An 8,144-nucleotide genomic window follows, 5' to 3' on the forward strand; every position below is an offset into this window, starting at 1 on the left:
TGGTTTTCGCTTGAGGACAAGCGAGGTCTAAGCTTGGGGGAGTTGATACGTCCATTTTGCATCATGCTTTCATGTTGATATTTATTGCTTTATGGGCTGTTATATTACTTTGTGGTACCATATTTATGCCTTTTCTCTCTTATTTTGCAAAGTTTATTTGAAGAGGGAGAATTCAGGCGGCTGGAATTCTGGACTGGAAAAGGAGCAAATCTTAGTCCACTATTTTGCACATCTCCAAATGCCCTAAAAAGTTATGTGGATTTTATTGGGATTATATAAAAAATACTGGGCGAAAGAACTACCGGAGGGGGGCCACCAGGGCTCCACAAGCCTTGCCACCGCCACCACCCCCCAGGTGGCGCAGGGCAAGCTTGTGGGCTCCCTGACGGCCCACTAGCCCCCCTCTTTTTCTATATGAAGGGTTTTGGTCCAGAAAAAAAATCATATGGGAGCTTTTTCGTGGTTTCGCCGCCGCCACGAGGCGAAACTTGAGCAGATCCAATCTAGAGCTCCGGCGGGACGATCCTGCCGGGGAAACTTCCTTCCCGGAGGGGGAAATCATCACCATCATCATTGCCAACACTCCTCTCGTCGGAGGGGAGGCAACTTCATCAACATCTACATCAGCACCATCTCCTCTCCAATCCCTAGTTCATCTCTTGTAACCAATCTCCGTCTCGCGACTCCGATTGGTACTTGTAAGGTTGCTAGTAGTGTTGATTACTCTTTGTAGTTGATGCTAGTTGGATTACTTGGTGGAAGAGTTTATGTTCAGATCCTTGATGCTATTCATTACACCTCTGATCATGATTATGATTATGCTTTGTGAGTAGTTACTTTTGTTCCTGAGGACATGGGATAAGTCATGTTAATAATAGTCATGTGAATTTGATATTCGTTCGGTATTTTGATATGTTGTATGTTGTCTTTTCCTCTAGTGGTGTTATGTGAATGTCGACTACATAACACTTCACCATACATGGGCCTAGAGGAAGGTATTGGGGAGTAGTAAGTAGTGTATGGGTTGCTGGAGTGACAGAAGCTTAAACCCCAGTCTATGCGTTGCTTCGTGAGGGGCTGATTTGGATCCACTAGTTTAATGCTATGGTTAGACTTTGTCTTAATTCTTCTTTTGTAGTTGCGGATGCTTGCGAGAGAGGTTAAACATAAGTGGGATGCTTGTCCAACTAAGGGCAGTACCGAAGCGCCGGTCCACCCACATATCAAACTATCAAAGTAACGAACATGAATCATATGAACATGATGAAACTGGCATGACAGAAATTCCCGTGTGTCCTCGGGAGCGTTTTTCCTCTTATAAGACTTTGTACAGGCTTGTCCCTTCCTACAGAAGGGATTGGGCCACTTGCTGCACCGTTACTACTACTTGTTACTTGTTACTCTTTGCTTGCTACGTTTCACCTCGCTAAACAATCACTTGTTACCGCTACTTTCAGTGCTTGCAGTTATTACCTTGCTGAAATCCGTTTATCAGAGCCTTGTGCTCCTCGTTGGGTTCGAAACTCTGACTTATCGAAAGGACAACGATTGATCCCTATACTTGTGGGTCATCAACACTCCCCGATCAATATGCAATAGCGGGACCTGGATGTCCATATTGGATCCTACATATTCAACAAAGATCTAATAGGTTGAACCTCTGTGCCAAGGATTCATATAATGCCGTATAACATTCCCTTTGTCCTTCGGTATGTTACTTGCCTGAAATTTGATCGTCGGTATCTCTATACCTATTTCAGTCTCATTACCGGCAAGTCTCTTTACTCGTTCTGTAATACAAGATCCCGTGACTAACACTTGAGTCACATTGCTTGCAAGGATATTATGTGATGTTGTATTACCGAGTGGGCCCCTGATACGTCTCAAACGTATCTATAATCTTTGATGTTTGCACGCTGTTATCTTGCCTTCTTTGTATGTTTTATGTACCTTTTTATATCTTTTTGGGACTAACTTATTAATTCAGCGCCAAGTGCTAGTTCCTGTTTTTTCCGTGTTTTCGACTCTTTTCAGATCTGATTTTGGAACGGAGTCCAAACGGAAGAAAAACCCCGAAATGATTTTTTCCCGAACGGAAGAAGTCCAGGGGGATTTTGGGCCAAGCCAGGTGGGCTCCAGGGAGCCCACAAGCCCCCACTCCGCCGCTAGGCGGAGGCGGCGGTGGGCAGGCTTGTGGCCTCCCTGGCCGCCCCCTCACCTAGGTCTTTGGCCTATAAATTCCAAAATATTCCGCAAAAAATCAGGAGAGGCTCAAAAATACTTTTCCATCGCTGCAAGCTTCCGTTTCTGCGAGATCTCATCTGGAGACCCTTCCCGGCGCCTTGCCGGAGGGGACTTTGGAGTTGGAGGGCTTCTTCATCATCATCATCGCCCCTCCAATGACTCGTGAGTAGTTCACTTCAGACCTAAGGGTCCGTAGTTAGTAGCTAGATGGCTTCTTCTCTCTCTCTTGGATCTTCAATACAAAGTTCTCAATGATCTTCATGGAGATCTATCTTCAATACAAATTTTCTTTGGCGGTGTGTTTGTCGAGATCCGATGAATTGTGGACTTGTGATCAGATTATCTATGATATATATTTGAGTCTTTGCTGAGTTCTTATATGCATGATTTGATATCCTTGTAAGTCTCTCCGAGTCTTGGGTTTTGTTTGGCCAACTAGATCTATGATTCTTGCAATGGGAGAAGTGCTTGGTTTTGGGTTCTTCCATGTGGTGACCTTTCCAAGTGACAGTAGGGGCAGCAAGGCACACATCAAGCAGTTGCCATCAAGGGTAGGGGTTTTGTCATTGGTTTGAGATTATCCCTCTACATCATGTCATCTTGCTTAAGGCGTTACTCTGTTCTTATGGACTTAATACACTAGATGCATGCTGGATAGCGGTCGATGTGTGGAGCAATAGTAATAGATGCAGAAAGTATCGGTCTACTTGTTTCGGACGTGATGCCTATAGAAATAATCATTGCATAGATATCGTCACGACTCTGCACAGTTCTATCAATTGCTCTACAGTAATTTGTTCACCCACCGTCTACTTGCTTTCATGAGAGAAGCCACTAGTAAACACTACGGCCCTCGGGTCTATTCGCATCCATCGTTTACAACTCCGCTTTTACTTCGCTTTGTTACTTTGTTGCTTTCAGTTCTCACTTGGCAAACAATCTATAAGGGATTGACAACCCCTTCATAGTGTTGGGTGCAAGTTTTTGTGTTTGTGCAGGATCTTGAGATACTCCTCTGCCGGATTGATACCTTGGTTCTCAAACTGAGGGAAATACTTACCTCCGCTGTGCTACATCATCCTCTCCGCTTCGAGGGAATACCAATGCAGAAGGATTACTGGTGCCGTCAACGTGCCCATTTCTGGCGCCACCGGAAGGTCTTTTGTGCAGTAGCATAACGGACATCAGAAGCATTTCTGGCGCCGTTGTCGGGGAGGAGAAATCAAGATCTATCCAAGTAGGTCTCACAAACTCTTCTCTTGCATTTACTTTTGTTGCTAGTTGCCTCTCGTTTTCCTCTCCCCCAATTCACATTTGCCGTTTTCATTCGCTTTTCTCTTTCGCGTTTTCTCTTGCCCTTGTCGTTTTCCATTGCCGGTTTCTTGCTTGTTTGTTTGTTGAAGACATCATGTCTGAAAACACCAAACTTTGTGACTTCTCGATTTTATTAGTACTCTGATTGCTCCCGCCACTAGTGCGGAATCATATGAAATCAACGCAGCTTTGTTGAATCTTGTTATGAAAGAGCAATTCTCTGGCCTTCCTAGTGAAGATGCCGCATCCCATCTCAATACCTTCATTGAGCTTTGCGATATTCAAAGAGATGTGGATAATGAAGTGATTAAGTTGAAACTTTTTCCTTTCTCGTTGCGAGATCACGCAAAAACTTGGTTTTCTTCTTTGCCTAAAAATAGTATCGATTCTTGGGATAGGTGCAAGGATGCTTACATATCCAAGTATTTTCCGCCGGCTAAGATCATCTCCTTACGTAACGATATCATGAATTTCAAGCAACTTGATCATGAACACGTTGCACAATCTTGGGAGAGGATGAAGCTTATGATTAGAAATTTTCCTGCTCATGGCTTGAGTTTGTGGATGATTATACAAATATTTTACGATGGCTTGAATTTCGCTTCTCGCAATATCTTGGACTCTACCTCAGGTGGAACGTTCATGGAAATCACGTTAGGAGACGCTACAAAACTCTTATACAATATCATGACCAACTACTCTCAGTGGCACACTGAAAGGTCGCGTGCTAGCAAAATGGTGCACGCTATAGAAGAGATTAACTCACTTAGTGCTAAGATGGAGGAGTTGATGAATTTGGTTGCTAGTAGAAACGCTGCCGTAGATCCTCATGAGATGCCACTATCTTCTTTGATTGAGAGTAGCAACGCTAGTTTGGACGTGAATTTTGTTGGTAGGAACAATTTTGGCAACAACAATGCTTTTAGAGGAAACTATGTTCCTAGGCCATTTCCTAGGAACTCCTCTAACAATTATGGCAATTCCTACGGCAACACATATGGAAATCACAACAAATTACCCTCTGATCTAGAGAGTAATATCAAAGAGTTCATCAACTCTCAAAAGATTTTCAATGCGTCCATAGAGGAAAAACTACTCAAAATAGACGATTTGGCTAAGAGCGTTCATAGGATGTCTTGTGATATTGATGCTTTGAGAGTTAGATGCGCTCCTCCCAAGATCAACTTGGCCGAAACTTTGAAAGCTGTGGGTATCTCCATGAATGAGAGCAAAGAAAGAACCGCCCAAATTCGCGCTAGACATGAATGCTTTAAAAGGGTGCGTTCTAGTGATGCAAATCACGAAGATCTTAAAGTGCTTGGTGTGTCTCCTCTTAAATCTTTGTTTTCGCGTGACAAACCTACTTATGGAGGGGTTGGATATGAATCCACTTTGGTTGAAAAACGCCCCGATGATTCGGAGTCCACCTATCTTGATGATAAAGGTGTGGAGAGTGGAGTAGAAGAAGTCAAAATTTTGGGTAGTAATGAAACTCCCACTTTGGATTTCAAGGAATTCAATTATGATAATTGCTCCTTGTTTGAATGCATTTCTTTGATGCAATCCATTGCAAACTCTCCACATGCTTATAGCCAAAGCAAAGCCTTTACCGCGCATATCGTAGATGCTATGATGAAATCTCTTGAAGAGAAGCTCGAACTAGAAGTCTCTATACCTAGAAAACTTCATGATGAGTGGGAACCTACAATAAAAATCAAGATAAAAAACTATGAGTGCAATGCTTTGTGTGATTTGGGTGCTAGTGTTTCCGCGATTCCAAAGTCTTTATGTGATATTCTTGGTTTTCATGAGATTGAAGAGTGTTCTCTTAATTTGCATCTTGCGGATTCTACTGTCAAGAAACCCATGGGGAGGATCGATGATGTTCTTATTGTTGAAAATAAGAACTATGTACCCGTGGATTTCATTGTACTTGACATAGATTGCAATCCTTCATGTCCCATTATTCTTGGTAGACCTTTCCTAAGGACTATTGGTGCTATCATCGATATGAAGGAAGGGAATATTAGATTTCAATTTCCCTTAAAGAAGGGCATGGAGCACTTTCCTAGAAAGAAAATAAGATTGCCTTATGAATCTATGACGAGGGCTACCTATGGTTTGAGCACCAAAGATGACTATACGTGATTCCATCACTTTCGCCTAGCTAAGGGCGTTAAACAAAAGCGCTTGTTGGGAGGCAACCTAACAAATCAATCCTTTTTCTTTCTGTTTTGTGTTTTCCACACTTTCATAATTCTGCTATGATTGTGTTTTTGTGTTTCTTTTTGCGTTTGTGCCAAGCAAAACCATTATGATTAGTCTTGGGGATGATCGTTTGGTCATGCTGGAAAAGACAGAAACTTTCTGCTCACGAAAATAATTTTCATTTTTTTTGTAAGAGCTTTTGAGTTTATTCTTTTTGCTGCTGATTGCTACGCAAATTCTTAAGACTGTCATAATTGTTCAGAATTTTTGAAGTACGAGAGGTATACGAAATATACAGATTGCTACAGACTGGTCTACTGTTAACAGATTCTGTTTTTTGTTGTGTTGGTTGCTTATTTTGATGAAACTATGGATAGTATCGGGGGGTATTAGCCATGGAAGATTGAAAGTACATTAACCCAACATCAGCACAAGTAGAATTTAAGTTTTCTACAGTACCTAAGGAAGTGGTGGTTTTCTTTCTTGTACTAATGTTATCACGAGTTTCTGTTTAAGTTTCGTGTTGTGAAGTTTTCAAGTTTTGGGTGAAGTTCTTATGGACAAAGAGATAAAGAGTGGCAAGAGCTCAAGCTTGGGGATGCCCAAGGCACCCCAAGAGATTCAAGGATGCCGTAAAAGCCTAAGCTTGGGGATGCCCTAGGAAGGCATCCCCTCTCTCGTCTTCAATCCATCGGTAACGTTACTTGGGGCTATATTTTTATGGGATATTTAAATTAGTGCCCCTGGTTCCTTAGTTGTGCTCACTTTTACCCACGCTCCAAACGTTTGCTCACTTTTCCCCTCTTCCTTAGCTGAAACTCTCACAAATGCTCATAGCGGCCGTTTATCGTCTTGACCATCCATTGACCGTTAATTGCTGACGAGTCGGGCCAAGTCTTCGTCTGACTGTTGCTTGCTGACGGGTGTGACCGCAAGGAGACACGTATTGGGCAGCTTGTCTGAATCTGAAACATATCTAGACAGGCCGCACTGCACCGCGCCGTCCCGCCTCCTCCGTCGGCGTCCTGCCGCGTCCACCGCTGTTGTTTCCTCCACCCTATGCCCCTATTCCGTTCGTCGGCGACGCCACGTCTCCGCCAGATATAGCCCACCTCCCCATCTAGGATTACATGGCGATGTTGAGTGAGGACGCCCGGAATGCAGTCGACCGTGGAGAGGATTGGGTCGAATCCACGGCAGATAATTCATGGATTAAACCTGGGTAAGCATTGTTTCCTCTCGACTCGACGTTCTAAGTCGTATTGTAGGCCGTATTTGACTTCTGTTTGCTTGAATCGTTCGAATTTGTGCTCGATTTTACCCGGCTAACTGAAGCCTTTATTTCCTTCAACAAAATAGGATTGATCCCGCGCTGGCTTTCCGGCTGGCGATTAGAATGGAAACTAGTGTGCTACGTCGTACTAAACCGCATTTGATTTCATCATTTTTCTATCCCAAAGTGGTAGAAACCAGCATATCTTTCAAAGATTTGCAAGTTGAGCTAAGAAACACCTATCCCTGGAGTGATGCCGATGTTGTTGAACTGAATTACTTCAGCAGTGACGAGCAAAGATTTCTCCCACTAACTTGCGACGATCATATGCCGTTGCTTTTTGCTGGGATTGCTGGTTGCCGATTCGGTAAACTCCAAATCGATGTGCTTCAGTCACGCGCAGAACGGGTGAAGGGGAAGGGAGTTCAGACATCATCTGTCTGTGCTAATAGCCAGCACCCCGGCACTCCTTGTAGGTCGACACCAAGTAAAGCAAGTGGTTCATGGAGCCACAACATGCCTGCTGCCAATTGTGGTTCCGATTCAGGTGCTGCTTCTCGTGTACCTTCTGCAGTTGGTGTAGAAGAGGATGCAGAACCTGACGAGGCAGTGCCTACAAATGATGATGAAGACGAGATGATGTTCCCTGAACTAGTCAATGTAGCCAGTCGGCAAGCAGTGGATGAGGAATATATGGAGGAGCCCATCAGCCAAGCTAGGTTTGATGACACTGACGATGAAGAGAAGGTGGAGAACATGGACAGCTTAATCGAGGATGAATACGATGGTGATGACATGCCAACAATTGAGTGGAACATGGAAAAACCTGAGCTTAGTGTAGGTACCATTTTCCAATCAATGGTGGATTGTCGGAATGCAGTGACAACATGGTGCATTATATCTGAAAAACCTATAGGATTAAAAGGAGTGAGCCAGCAAGGTTCACAGTTTTTTGTCCATATCCTAGGTGTAGGTGGAAGTTGCATGCATCTCGTATGAGAAAGAGCAAATATATTCAGGTAATCCAAGTTCAGTTAGTAATTTAGTTTCAGATTGTTGAGTAAGGTTTCTTAACTGTTTTTTACCCTTTTATTTTGTTTCAGAT

The sequence above is a fragment of the Hordeum vulgare genome, chromosome 2H, assembly GCF_904849725.1.
Source record: "Hordeum vulgare subsp. vulgare chromosome 2H, MorexV3_pseudomolecules_assembly, whole genome shotgun sequence".
Lineage (NCBI taxonomy): Eukaryota > Viridiplantae > Streptophyta > Magnoliopsida > Poales > Poaceae > Hordeum > Hordeum vulgare.